Here is a 15,559-nt window from a genome sequence, read left to right on the forward strand (position 1 = left end):
GAATCACGGAGCGTGATCAAGCTGTTGAAACACCGGACCAGACTCACCATACGGAATCGCATGCTGTACAAGGCAAAGAAAGATCCTCACATAAACAAGAAAATCCTCCAGTTCATAGTACCTGACTCAATGAAACAGAAAGTTCTTCATGGTCTCCATGACGCAGCAGGTCACCAAGGCCAGCACCGTACCTTGTCTCTGGTGAGGCAAAGGTTTTTCTGGAGTGGCAGGAGTCATGATGTCATGAACTATGTTCGGTCATGTCAGCGCTGCATTGTAGGGAAGACACCTGAACCACACAGTCGTGCACCACTCCAAAATATAGTCACTACAGAGCCTATGGAATTAGTCTGCATAGACTTTTGGACTGCTGAGCAAGGGAACAAGTCTGTAGATGTTATAGTTGTTACTGATCATTTCTCCAAGATGGCACACACCTTCCCCTGCAAGAATCAGACTGCCAAGGAAGTTGTTCGTCATCTCTAGAACAACTTCTTTCTCATTTATGGGTTTCATCGACGTATACATTCTGAAGGGGCCAACTTTGAGAGCAAGCTAATCAAAGAGCTTCTAGAGATGGCCGGAATAGAGAAATCACATACAACCCCTTATCACCCCATGGGGAATGGTGTCGCAGAGAGATTCAACAGGACTCTGGGAGACATGATCAGATCCCTTCCCCCGCAGCCAAAAACAAAGTGACCACAAATGCTACAGCTACTAACCTTCTGCTATAACTGCACAGAGCATGAGACAACAGGGTTCGCACCATTCTACCTGGTGTTTGGAAGGATCCCTCGTCTACCTGTTGACGTGATGTTTCAACATGCCCTCACCAATGATACTGTTGTCAGCTATTCAGACTTTGTCTCTGACCTAAAGAAAAATCTACATGAGGCTGCTCAGATTGTGCAGAAGAACAGACTCACCATGCCAAGCTATACAACCCCAAGATCAAGGGATCACCTCTTGTCATTGGAGACAGAGTACTGATTGCCAACAGAGGAGTACAGGGGAAACACGAGGTTGCAGACAAGTGGGAATCTACCCCTTATGAGGTCATATCAGTCAAGCCTGATATCAATGTCTACAGAGTTAAGGATGTCCTAACGGGCAGAGAGAGAGTTGTCCACAGAAACCTGCTACTCTCTGTTAGCTTCTTGCCCTGTGAGAGTGCTGAGGACCATGAATCTGACAGTGCTGCTGCTACGCATGGAAGTGGTCTATGTCCAGATGTACCTGATGTGATGGAAGAAAGTGATGTCCGCACGGTCAACTGGCTGATGCAGTCTGGCGATGATGGAACCCATTCAGATGATGACGACTCATTTGACCAGAGATCCTGTGCCGCCCAATCTCTCACAGTCGTCGCATCCAGCCCAGCCAATCACCCGATTCCCATCCACAATATTGGCCACTCAACAGTCGATGATGTAGAAGATTCAAAACATTGTCCAGACATTCTATCCCCAGACATGGTCACGACCAACTCTGTCCATCCAGACGTGCCCTGTTCTGACGAACTCCTCACGGACTCCCCCCTCCCGGTTGACAATCCTCGAGACGTTGACACCCCTGTGATAGCTACTGTAGACGGTGACTGTTCAGACTCTGCCATTCTAGACTTACCTCAGATTGTTTCCTCACAACTTGACCGCCGTATTCTTAGGGACCGTAGTTCCATTAAGCCCCCCAGATGTCTTATTTGTGAGATGAATAACCAAACAGTAGATGAGACTGCTTTATCTGCTGTGTCCGTTAATTCCCTGATTCAGTTTTTATCAAGTGCACTTTCAGTTAAGTAGCAGAGTTAGAACAGTGTTAACCATAGAAGTGCTTGAGTAGTACTTTTAGAACAACAAGAACAGTGTTTACATTTCAAAGGTGTAATGGGCACCTTTGAGTCTGTTTTTAGTCAGGAGTTTGATCGCCTCCTTTCTTTACATCCTTTTGAGAGAGTGTTTGCACTGCCAAGTATACCCAGTTTTGTTCCTAGTGTTACATTTTTTTTTGCTTTCTCCTTAGTACACCCAATTTTTTTGTTTTTCCTTTTGTTTGGTCTGAGGCATTACTTTTGATATTTAGCAGAATTTCAGGGGGGGTGTATGTAACGGGTATTAGATATACAGATGAAATTCCTGCTAAAATATGTTTCACAATTATCCTGTAATTGGTGGTTTTTGGCGCCCCCTACTGGTTACCTATAAATTGGATGAGAAATCAAAAATTCCACACAGTTGGTTCAGCGCTCTGTTGTGGTAAGTCAACAAATCCGGTTCTCTTCTAAATGGTGTTGGAAGTTTGTTCAGGAGGGTGACTGGAATCTTTGTTACATTGCGCCATACGTTGACCGGTAGAGAGGCTCACTGCGCCATATGTGTTTTATCAACCACTGATTACAGATTGCTATAAATCACCTAAAAACCAACCAACCGGCCTCCGAGTGTGCATAACAGGACGGACGGATAAAGACAGAGCTGTCACATATATATAGAACAGGATTCTGCATATTTTTCATTCCTATATCGCTGACTAGTGCAGACATACGCAAAGCTTTTTCAGTCACTCAATCAAAAGTATGAAAGAGATGTTTCTGGTCTTAAAGCCCAAGTGGAAGCACACGAGAAAGAGCTAGAGCGTGAAAGAGAAGCCAGCTCAGATAGAGCAATGAAAGACCTGGAGGAAATCGACAAACTGAGAGAAGATCGAGACTTTATCTTTAAATCAATGACAAAAGAGTTCATGTTTCTGAAAATCAGCAAAAACAATTTGCAGGTGGAGTAGGACCAGGTGAAACGTTCATATGAAGAACTCGTTCAGAAGTATGAAACAGATGTTTCTGGTCTTAAAGCCCAAGTGGAAACATATGAGGAAGAGCTAGAGCATGAAAGAGAAGCCAGCTTAGATAGAGCAAAGAAAGACCTGGAGCAAATCAACAAACTGAGAGAAGATCAATATGAATCAATGACAAAAGAGTTCACGTTTCTGCAAAGCAGCAAAAACAGTTTGCAGGCGGAATTGGACCAGGTATGACGTTCATACGAAGATCTCGATCAGAAGTATGATACAGATGTTTCTGGTCTTAAAGCCCAAGTGGAGACATATGAGAAAGAGCTAGAGCGTGAAAGACAAGCCAGCTCAGATAGAGCAAAGAAAGACCTGGAGCAAATCAACAAACTGATAGAAGATTGAGACTTTATCTATGAAACAATGACAAAAGAGATCACGTTTTTGCAAAGCAGCGAAAACAATTTACAGGCGGAGTTGGACCAGGTGAAACGTTCACACGAAGAACTCGATCAGAAGTATGAAAGAGATGTTTCTGGTCTTAAATCCCAAGTGGAAACAAAAGCGCACTTGGAGGACAACATGAAAGCCATAAATACCACCCTCCGAGAAAACACAGAAAAAGAGATACAAATCCTGCTAGAGAAGGAAAGAGATGCACAGACTGAGTTAGAGAAGATAAAGGATTTGTACCAGGTGCTGCATTGTAGTTATGAAACCGATGTTGCAGAACTGAAACAAGAAGTAGAAAATATCAGCAAGTAAGTTGGGAGAGAAATATTAATTTGGAAAGAGTAGATGAGGATCTAGAGCTGGCCAGCTCTCTGACAGGTGAGAAGGAAGATCTCGAACAAAAAACATCACAAGAGTTCACAGATTTTCAAGAGGAGGAGAAAGAGAGCCAACCTGACCATGTTGAAGTCAGGTTGGCTTCTGAGGAGGATTTCTCCGAAGAATCCATAGAAATGATAGACTTGGCTGCAGGAACCATCCCGGAGAATTTGGACAACATGCAAGATGGTAAAAGGAAAAAACCAAAGCTTTCGATTTGGAAAAGAATGCAAAACTTCATGTGTTTGAAGAAATCGAAAAAAGAAAGAAAAGAGTGAACTAACATCAAGAACATCTAGCTTTAACCTTTCTTCGGAGGATTTCTCCGAAGAATCCATAGAAATGATAGACTTCGCTGCAGGATCCATCCCGGAGAATTTGGACAACATGCAAGATGGTAAAAGGAAAAAACCAAAGCTTTCGATTTGGAAAAGAATGCAAAACTTCATGTGTTTGAAGAAATTGAAAAAAAAAAGAAAAGAGTGAACTAACATCAAGAACATCTAGCTTTAACCATCCTGCCATGCGACACTCCATCATGAGGAGATTTAGAAAGGCCAGTTTTTTTCCTCCCCTTAACCAACTGAAAAAAGGATTCCCTCCTAATCCAATTCAAAAAACTTTCAGATGAATTTGAAATAGAAAAAAAAAGTGGGCAGCATGGAGATACAGTGGCTAGCACTGCAGTTGCACAGAAAGGATGTGTCACGTCTTTGCTGTGTGGAGTTTGCATGTTCTCCCCGTGCCTGCGTGGGTTTTCTCCAGGTACTCTGGTTTCCCCCCACATACCCTAAAACATGTAGGTTAGGTCATTTGGTCAATGTAAATTGCCCCCCAAAAGAGTTTAAGAAACTGCAAGAATTGGTTTAAGATCACCTAAGAGTCATGTAGCATCAGCACTACATCTAAGACTATTCCTCACCCCACTGTGGCTGCTTCCTCTACATCAGCCCTGTTTCAGTGGTAGGTGGTGCAGATTCTCAACCACACATAGCTCAATATTTATAGCAACCTATTAATTTAAGAATTGCAATTCTTCTTGTAATTGTAATGATTTCTGTTTATTTTCTCACTGTTCTTGTAGTTTTATGGTTTGTCCTTTATTTTACCTTCTCTACTCACTTTTTATGTTGCATTTGCACTTTTTTGTGGTGAAATGTAGCTCATTGTGTTTAAATCTGGAATTTACAAAAAGGTTGACAAAAAGATCATGCAGTGGCTTTTTTGTTGTTTTTTCAGGGGGACTGCGGCTGTGGATAGAGTGGTCGTCTTGTGATTATAAGTTTGTAGTTCAATTTCAGCTTCCTCCTGCCACATGTCCAGGCCCCCCTGGGCTCTTAGCCCCTGGTTGCCTACTGATCTGCTTATCGGTGTAAATGTGTGTGTGGGTGAATGTGACTTTAGTGTGAAGTGCTGTGAGTGGTCAAAATGATTAGCAAGGCACTACGTAAGTTCAGTCCATTTATCTTTTTTTTTTCTTTGATAAATCCTGTGTTATTGTTTCTTTATACCAAACATAAAAAAGCTGATTTAACAAGTTTTTACTTCTTCAGGGTCCCAGGTGTTAAATTAAGGTTAGAATTACATCTGTACATAATATTGGATGATAATTGTAATAATAGTTTAATACTCCGGACCCTGAAGAAGGAAAAACTTGTTCTATCTGGTTTGTTTGTTATAAGAAAAAACAGGTTTTATCAAAATTGAAAGGAACTGCGTGATCTTTCTGTTAGTCTTTATTTAGAAAATTTATTCAAGATAGCCTAACAAATTTAACAAAAAAGTGCAATTTAACATGAAAAACTGAGTAGAAAAGGTAAAAAAAAGAACAATCTGTGAAAGTACAAAAACGGGGAACTTAATAAGAAATTATTGCTGTTAGTGGAGGAAAATCAGTTCTTAAATGAATACATTGCTATGAGTATGAGCCTATGTGTTGTTGACCTTATGTGTTAGCTACTGGTATGAAAGAGAAGAATGACAGGATGCAAAACATCTAGGCTGTAGACCAACTCTGTTATCCTGGGTTCAATTCCAAGTCTTGCCCAATATTCTGCATGTCTCTCCTCCAAATCTCCTGTTCAATTAGTGTTAAATAAAGGCCAGTAGAGAATGAAAGAACTGACCACCACGTTTCCTTATGGAAAAAAAAAAAAATAATACAACTCTTTTTTTTTTAATCTCTCTCTTACTCTTAATACATAAGTTACTTAATATACATACACACATATACATACATAAATGCATACACACATATACATATACAAACATGCACACACATACACATCCCTTTCATAGGCTGACACCTTATTGTGGTGGAGGGGTTTGAGTGTCCCAGTTAAATCAATCACGTTGAAAAATAGTTAGGATTGTTGATTTTTGGTTGAAGTCGACAAATGACGGTGGATCAACTATAAAACACACTCTTAAAAAGAAAATAGTTGAACCAACTTAATTGAATTGCTTCTGTAGGTAACAAGCAATTCAATTAAGTTTATCCAACTTAAGTTATTAAGTTTAACCAATTCAATATATTATAATCAATCATCCAACTCAAATTTGTCCCTCGCAGGAGGGAGCTGGAATTGAACCGTCAACCTTCCAACCACAAGGCAACTGCTCTAACCACAGAGCCACAGTGGCTTACCAGGGAATCTGTCCCTGGTTAGCTTGAGTCATTGTGTCAGAAGAGGGATACAAATGTGGTATCAAACTGAATTATTTCAAGTAATGTCAAAGTGAATCCAGTGTGTTTCAGCACTGGTCCTCCAAGCCCTGCAAGTTTTAGGCATTTCCCTAATTCGGCACACATGATTTTAAATTATGTCTGATTAGCGGGGTTTTGCTGAAATGAAAACACGCAGGTCAGTTTGCCTTGAGGACAAGGTTTGGGGAAGAACTCGTGATCTAAATGTTCAATCAATGGAAACTGTTTTTAACACCCCTTTCCCCCCACCACCCACCCCTCACCTGGGCCCATCTACCCCTCAATCTCCTCCCCCTTTCCACTCTCCTCCCCTCCTCCTTGGGCTCCGGGTGAAACAATTTTAATTTTAGGTGAGGGTTTTAAATTTTCACATTTTATTTTGGTAAAGATTTTTTTGGCTCTAGTGGCCTTTATTTGATAATTAATTGACAAGAAAGGGGGAAGACATGCAGCAAAGGTTGCCAAGGCCAGGAATCGAACCTACAACACCTGCGTCAAGGACTGGGGCAGGGGTGGACAACTCCAGGCCTCGAGGGTCTTATGCAACTTTTAGATGTGTTTCTACTTCAACACACCTGAGTCAAATAATAAGGTCGTTAGCAGGACTCTGGAGAACCTGACTGCACTGAGGAGGTGATTCAGCTATTGGATCCAGGTGTGTTCTGCCAGGGAGACATCTAAGAGTTGCAAGACACCGGCCCTTGATTACCAGGATTGCCCACCCCGAAGGCCTCCATGTGTGCAATCTGTGCAGTTTGTTGCACCCCTCATCACCTTCTCATCTCCCCCTACTCCCTCCCAAAGCTCCCCACACCCACCTGCTCCTCCCAGCCTTCCCCTCTTTACCCCCTCTCATCCTTTCTTCCCTCCCCCCCATCCTTGAGCCCTGGGTCAGAACATTTTTTTACTAAGTGGGGGTTAATCATATTTCAAATTACGCACTACATGTTGAGAACAGTGGGTTGTGATTCCTTTATGTACATTTTCTTACTTGTCTGTAAATATTATTACTGACTGTGAAGAATGTGTTGACACAAAAACATCTACAAGTCTCTACTAGGAGTTGTACAGTCCGACTCCCCCTTTTTACACTAGTGGTTTGTCCCAACCAAACAGCCATTTTGCTACTGGTTTGTTTGCAACCAGCTTCTGAATTGAATTCTCCTCTGAGCAGTTTTATGGTAAGTTTTTCAATATTACGTTGATCTTAAATGTGTTTATTGAAAAATAAGGGCATTGTTTTGTGCCCATAGTAATCCTGGTTATTTTGGGGCAAAACAAATATTTTTAATAATTGAGGTCATGTCTCATTTTGTATTATTTTCATCCTGCCCACTGCTCCAGGCCGAAGTATAAAATCCTGCGAGATTTTGTGAGATTTGAGTTTTTAAAATAGGGCGGGGCCTATTGTTTGGTCTGGGAGAGCATGTGGTGGACAAGGAAGTGTAAGGCTGGCTGCTCCAGGCAGGTTTTAAATTGTTGCGATAGTAATCACTTGTTTTTCATTTTTTATTATGATGTGCTTAGGGACGTGTTTAGATGTGTCTCTGTTCCAGAACAACTGAGTTAGATGATTGCATGACAGTCTGCAGCCGTCAAGAAGTGGAGAAGGTTAATCAGCCATCAAGAAGTGCAGAAGGTTGTTAATCATCCACAGATTAAATCCAGGTGAGACAGAAGGGAAACACTTAAAACAGGGGTGTCCAAAGTCGGTCCTTGAGGACCGGCATCCTGCATGTTTTAGTTCTCTCCCTGGTTTAACTCACCTGGATCATATGATGGCTTGTTGGAGGCCTAAGAGGAACATTGACAAGCTGAAAAGGTTACTACCAGCAGGGAGAGATCTAAAATGTGCAGGATGCCGGCCCTCAAGGACCGACTTTGGACACCCCTGACTTAAAACATGCAAGGGAGGTGAAACACTGAACTAAACCTGCTAATGACTGATTCAGTCTGTTGTTTCTTGGATTGGTAACTGGTTCAACTGAACTGGTCTATTATTACTGGTGTGGGATCTTTATCAGCATATGGACATTTTGTAATGAATTTAATAAACTTATTTGGAAATATTTGTAGTTGATTGAAGATTAAACCAGCTATTTGATGGAAGTTTATTCTGTATAAATTATAAATTTTTCCAACTACAGTATAAATCACCTTTTGCTCTATTAACTGTCTCTGGTGTGTTAAATAAACCCTGATCCTCCCTGAGTTTTATCTTTAGGTTTTCTGATAAACAGCCTTTATTTTAAATATTGATTCCCTCATTTTAACATGAGTGCAGCATCATAAATCCTACACTAGACTGCAGCTTCATAGGTAAATGTAGTTGTATACATAAACATTAAGAAGAATTTTAAGATATTAACAGTGAGTGTACATGGGGAACTATATGGCTTGTATTTGTTCTCAGACCTGTAACCAGTACACCGTTTAATCTTTCAATGACTTTCAGAACTTTTCAAATGTTTATCATATTTCTAACCAGCACCTTCCTCACTTTTTGTGTTTTTCAGCCGTTGCTCTGCAGTTTGACCAAAAGCTGACTCTTGAGGACTGCAGTAAAACTGTCAAGAAGTGGCTTCATTACACGCCAGAATGAGAGGAAGACATCGCAAGAAATCAAAGTAACGCCAACCAGAGTCTAACTGGGGTTACCACAACTTGTACCGTTTCCCTGGTTCATACAGTACAAAGCTTAAACTCGTGGACTCTGTTCTTCTGTGGACAATAGACTGTTATCCTGACAGTCAAAAAGGAGTCAAATATGTTTAAAGATCTGTCCCGTTTCTTAAATAAAATGTTATATCAAACCTATGTTGTCATTTTTAAACTTTTGTACAGTTTACCCATGATCTGCCAATAATGGTGTTTAACACCAGTGAAAAAACTTAGTGATATGTTATGATGCAGACCTATCAGACCTAAAAATGCACATAAATCCTTAGCTTTCATTCAATATGAAATCAACACAAATCTGCAAGCAGATCCACATTCAGGAAGGTTGAATCAATGTTCATTCCTAACTAATTCAATGTAAAATCAACAGAAATGTGTGCAGATCCACATTCAGATGAAGGTTGAATCAATGTTGATTCCTAACTATTTCCATGTAAAATCAACAGAAATGTGTCTAGATCCACGTTCAGATGATGGTTGAATCAACATTGATATGTCAGTTATGGTTGAAACCCTAACGTTGATTCAACATTCAAGTCACCAACCACTTTCAATGTTTCAATCATTCTGTGCTATCTGGGTTCTCATTCAGAAACATCATTTATTATTGTATTCTTCATTGTATGATCTTTAAAACATGATTTGTACTGTAATTAGGGCCAGTCTGTGAAAGCTGCACGAGTGTGCTGATTGAAGCAGAGCCGTTGCACTGATTCGAACCCGATATGTTCTCATTCAGGAAATAAACTGCAGATCACCCAGAAACTCCTCGTCTTCATTAAAAAAAAACTACACAACGCAGAGTCGAGGGGTTCCTTGGGCCGGCCTGGTACAATGGAGTGAAGCATTGGTTACATTGGTGCCGTGACCTGAGCTTCAGCAATCCTGTATCTGCGGCGGTGCCGTCTATTTCCTGGACAACGGTTGGAGTCGCTTTATGGACTGTGGGAAAGAAACCCCGTAGAATTTTCTCCTTTCCGCCATTTGCGGTTTTCTATCAAAAGTATGAAAGAGATGTAGCCAATCATCACTTTATCAGGCAGAATTTTATCTTTAAAATTCAGTAGTACAGATGTACTGTCCATTTTCTCCCCATTCCTAAAAACCTGTAGTCGTTTGATGCCTTTAATTTCTCCTCCTTTGATTATTTTCTTTAACTCCTCCAAATTGTACCGCGGTAAAGCTAGCCCGTCTTGTGCGAAATTCTGTTCCCCTGTGAAAATCTGTTCCCCCTGTGTCGGGAGCGCGCATTGCAGCCAGAGAAGGCGGATCTGACCATATTCACGGCGCTTCTGATCGATTTCTCGGTAAAACTACTCATATAATCATGTCACTGTTGTAACTTTCAGTTTAATCGGCAGCTATCAAAATAAAAATACATACATAAATAAACGAGGTCTTGTGTGGAGGTCTTTTTACGCTGTTTTGTGTTATTTTAAACGCGAAGTGAATCGATCTTTTTTCAGCTTTTGTCTCGTAAGCCTGACAAATAAAAGTCAGTCAACAAACACAGGTTTCCAACACGTTGTGTGCATTTATAATTTTTCATTTCTGACAAACGAGGAGGGAAGCTGGCCGATAGCAGGGCAAAAAAATAAAGACTTCCTGAAAAGATCAGAGTGTAAACGTTTTGGTAAATCCCGTTCTAATGTAAAATATGACATTACTGGATTAAGGAAATGTCTAGTATGGTATCACACATAATATTTTTTGAGAATTTGGAAACGGGTGCTTTTTATTTCACAAAGATATTGGAGGAGAAGAGGAGAGGATGGATATTTCAGCTGCCTGAAATAATGTGTTCGCCCTCTATAAAATGGAAACAAATTAATTTACCTGCAAGTCTTTTGCTGTGTTTATTCCCCTTATGATCAATAAGAAATCCTGAAAGTTTGAAAACATTTGCTCTTTTTTTGCCAAAGTTAGGATGGGGGAATAAAATATCTTAAGCGCCTGATAAAATCTGTTCCCCCTCTCTAAAATGGAAACAAATTAATTTACCTGAAAAGTCTTTTACCGTGTTCATTCCTCTTATCATCAACGATAATTCCTGTGATTTTCATAACATTTGCTCTTTTTTTGCCAAAGTTAGCATGGGGGAACAAAATATCTTAAGCGCCTGATAAAATCTGTTCCCCCTCTAAAATGGAAACCAATTAATTTACCTGCAAAGTATTTTACTGTGTTAATTCCCCTTATCATCAATAAAAAATCCTGCAAGTTTGAAAACATTTGCTCTTTTTTTGGCAAAGTTAGGATGGGGGAACAAAATATCTTAAGCGCCTGATAAAATCTGTTCCCCCTCTCTAAAATGGAAACAAATTAATTTACCTGAAAAGTCTTTTACTGTGTTAATTCCTCTTATCATCAACAATAATTCCTGTGATTTTCATAACATTTGCTCTTTTTTTGCCAAAGTTAGCATGGGGGAACAAAATATCTTAAGCGCCTGATAAAATCTGTTCCCCCACTCAAAAATAGAAACAAAATAATTTACCTGAAAAGTCTTTTACTGTGTTAATTCCCCTTATCATTAATAAGAAATCCTGCAAGTTTGAAAACATTTGCTTTTTTTGCCAAAGTTAGCATGGGGGAACAAAATATTTTAAGCGCCTGATAAAATCTGTTCCCCCCATTAAATTGGAAACAAAATAATTTACCTGAAAAGTATTTTACTATGTTCATTCCTTTTATCATCAATAATAATTCATGTGATTTTCATAACATTTGCTCTTTTTTTGCCAAAGTTAGCATGGGGGAACAAAATATCTTAAGCGACTGATAAAATCTGTTCCCCCTCTCTAAAATGGAAACAAATTAATTTACCTGCAAAGTATTTTACTGTGTTAATTGCCTTTATCATCAATAAGAAATCCTGCAAGTTTGAAAACATTTGCTCTTTTTTTGCCAAAGTTAGCATGGGGGAACAAAATATCTTAAGCACCTGATAAAATCTGTTCCCCCTCTTTAAAATGGAAACAAATTAATTTACCTGAAAAGTCTTTTAATGTGTTAATTCCTCTTATCATCAACAATAATTCCTGTGATTTTCATAATATTTGCTCTTTATTTTAAAGTGTTAAAGCGGGTAAGCCGTTTATTTTAAATGTCTGTAATGATCCGTTTTCCCCGTAACATTGGAATAAATAAATGAATTCTATTAATTCTTTATTTTTCCATATAAAGTTTGAAGTCCAAAATGGTTTAAATAAATATGACTGTTTGTTTGACAATCTTTATTAAATGTATTTTATGTTTAAATATTTATCAACAAATTTAGTAATATTTTTTTCTGATATAGCATCTAACAAAGTACATTACAATATAAAGACATACGGTGTTTTCTGGAAAGTCAAAAATCACGGGACACTATTCCTTCAATCAATTATGCAAATGTCCATGCCCGCTCGGTGTTGGGCAGGTTTATCACTTTTTGCTTTATGTTAAGCCAAATATTTCATTAATATAAGGTAGCTATGGAAAGATAGTTTAAATCACACAATGAAGTGCAAATATTTTAAAAACACAGTAAAAGACTTTGCAGGTAAATTATTTTTTTACATTTTAGAGAGGGGGGAACAGATTTTATCAGGCGCTTAAAATATTTTGTTCCCCCGTCCTAACTTTGTTAAAAAAAGAGCAAATGTTATGAAAATCACAAGATTTCTTATTGATCACAAGGGGAATGATCACAGTAAAAGACTTTGCAGGTAAATTAATTTGTTTCCATTTTGGAGAGGGAGAACAGATTTTACCAGGCGGTTAAAATATTTTGTTCCCCCATCCTAACTTTGTCAAAAAAGAGCAAATGTTATGAAAATCACAGGAATTATTGTTGATGAAAAGAGACATGAACTCAGTAAAAGATTTTTCAGGTAAATTAATTTGTTTCCATTTTAGAGAGGGCGGACACATTATTTCAGGCAGCTGAAATATCCATTCTCTCCTCTTCTCCTCCAATACCTTTGGGAAATAAAAAGCACTTGTTTCCAAATTCTCAAAAAATATTATGTGTGATAGCATACTAGACATTTCCTTAATTCAGTAATGTCCTATTTTACATTAGAACGGGATTTACCAAAATGTTTACACTCTGATCTTTGCAGGAAGTCTTTATTTTTGTGCACTGGTATCGGCCAGCTTCCCTCCTCCTCCTTTGTCAGAAATGAAAAATTATAAATGCACACAACCTGTTGGAAACCTGTGTTTGTTGACTGACTTTTATTTGTCAGGCTTACGAGACAAAAGTTGAAAAAAAGATCGATTCACTTCGCGTTTAAAATAACACAAAACAGCGTAAAAAGACCTCCGCACAAGACCTCGTTTATTTATGTATGTATTTTTATTTTAAAAATTAAACTGAAAGTTACAACATTGACATGATTATATGAGTAGTTTTTACCGAGAAATCGATCAGAAGCGCCGTGAATATGGTCAGATACGCCAGATCCACTTCTTTGGCTGCAATGCCAGAGAGGTGGATCTCTAGAGATCCACTCTGGCTGCAATGCCAGAGTGGCTCTGGCATTGCCTGTGTCGGGAACAGGGGGATCAGATTTTCACATTTTCACAGGGGAACAGAATTTCTTCTCTGTCTCATATATATATGTCAGAAAGTTGCAATAGATCTGATGTATAATTTCAAAATAAAAGCCTGTCAAAAAAGTCATTTTTTAATCTTTTTCCCCTAAGTTGCTGCACCAATTGCTGAGAAACTGTTTCCAAAGACTGCTACCACTTCAGACTGACAGAGGGACATCTCTAGAACAGATCCTGAAAGTGGCAACTAGATCTATCTGATGTGTAATTTCAAAATAAAACACTATTAAAATAGTACTTTGTATCTTTTCTCTTTAAGTTGCCGTGCCCATTGCTGAGAAACTCTGTTTCCAAAGACTGCTACCACTTCTGGATGACAGAGGGACACCTCTAGAAGACAACCAGAAAATATCAAACACATATGATATATAATTTCAAAATTAAAACCTTTTAAAATAAGATATTTTTACTTTTATATTCAAAAATAAGTAGAAAATGTAGTGAAGAGCTGCCTCACTCGTCATTTCGGGTTTAACTCAATCATCTTATTTATATACAAATTTTTCTGTGTTATATCCATCTCTATCTATGTATCTGGCCATCTTTCTATCGCTATATATAAATACTACCTATATACAAACCAGATTCCAAAAAAGCTGGGACACTAAACAAATTGTGAATAAAAATTGAATGCAATGATGTGGAGGTGCCAACATCTAATATTTTATTCTTAATAGAACATAGATGGCAGATCAAAAGTTTAAACTGAGAGAATGTATCATTTTAACTGAAAAATATCTTTCTAAATTTCATGACGTCAACAAATCCCAAAAAAGTTGGGACAAGTAGCAATCAGTGGCTGGAAAAAAGAAATTGAACATATAACAAACAACTGGAAGACTGTCAGAGTTGACACCTATTAACATAGGCCAAATAACACAGGAAAGACAAGAGAAAGTTAGATTCTGAATACTCGCAAGGAGAACAGACAGAGATGTGCTTTCAGTTACAAATCTCCTACTGCTCTGAAAGCACATTTGCCTGCCCCTCTCTTTTTATTGTCTTTAGGATCCCTAATCACAGAGAGCGCTGTGACTCTAAAAGGAGGGGGAAAGACACTTTCATCACACAGTTACAGCGCCAAGATTATCACTAACTAACAACACAATCTATCTCACACTGGCTTATCTAGTTCCTGACCCAGGATCAAACGGGTCAAGTTGTACATCTTCACGGCGATAGTTTTACAGCTATCTAACAGCTCAAAGCTGGGCGTTCTGTGAAGAGCTGCTGTCACTGCTCTTCTTCAGAGAGGCCCTCTGAGAAAGGAAATCAGAATGATTAACAATACAGAAACATTTCTTAAAAGATATGACTAAACAAATAAGAGTACATCAGGTAAGAACATTATAAAAGTATAACAAATAGTTGATAATACTACAATTTACCTAACATTCCCCCCAGTTTATCAAATATTTGTTCTAAGTCTCACATCCCTCCTAAACAGCCACTTCAAACAATTTTCAGCTGGAGTTCATTTTTAAGAATGCAAATATTTTTACACTCAAGGGTTGTACTCAGTTCAGAAACTAGGATCTAAGTACAAGTCAGGGGGATCCTCAGCCGAGGATTCTGTGTCAGACTCGGAATCTTTGACCAATAAAAGATACATCTGTGCCATCCGGCCCTCCATGGGCAAAATTGCTGTGGTGATGATACGGTTAAACAAAGAACGAGGCAAGGAATACAACAGCATTCACACAAGGTTAGAATGGCAGCAAAGACTGCCATTGATACTAAATCAGAGGACACAAGGGTTCGGTACCTTCCAAAAACATCCAACCATGCATCCCACATGGAGGTGTTTGTTCCAGAGGCTTCCTTCATTTTGCCATTCAGGGTTCGCAGCCCCGTAATGGCCTTAGTCAGGCTCCCATCGGCTGCTGCATTGTTTGGCAGGTATATACAACATCTTTCTCCAAAGATAACACACACACACCCTTTTTCTCAGTTAGC

At 38.9% G+C, this 15,559-nt stretch overlaps 1 pseudogene across 1 annotated transcript; it reads left to right on the forward strand.

Moving 5' to 3' along the window:
• The first annotated feature begins 1,247 nt into the window (after window positions 1-1,247).
• On the forward strand, window positions 1,248-10,396 carry LOC108167008 (uncharacterized; annotated as a pseudogene). Its single transcript, XR_014083908.1, has 3 exons — window positions 1,248-1,596; window positions 2,531-7,993; window positions 8,842-10,396. The product of XR_014083908.1 is annotated as an uncharacterized LOC108167008 (transcript).
• Window positions 10,397-15,559: the final 5,163 nt, after the last annotated feature.

This window comes from Poecilia reticulata, chromosome 16 (genome assembly GCF_904066995.2).
Source record: "Poecilia reticulata chromosome 16, P_reticulata-male-v2, whole genome shotgun sequence".
In the NCBI taxonomy this organism is placed as follows: Eukaryota; Metazoa; Chordata; class Actinopteri; order Cyprinodontiformes; family Poeciliidae; genus Poecilia; species Poecilia reticulata.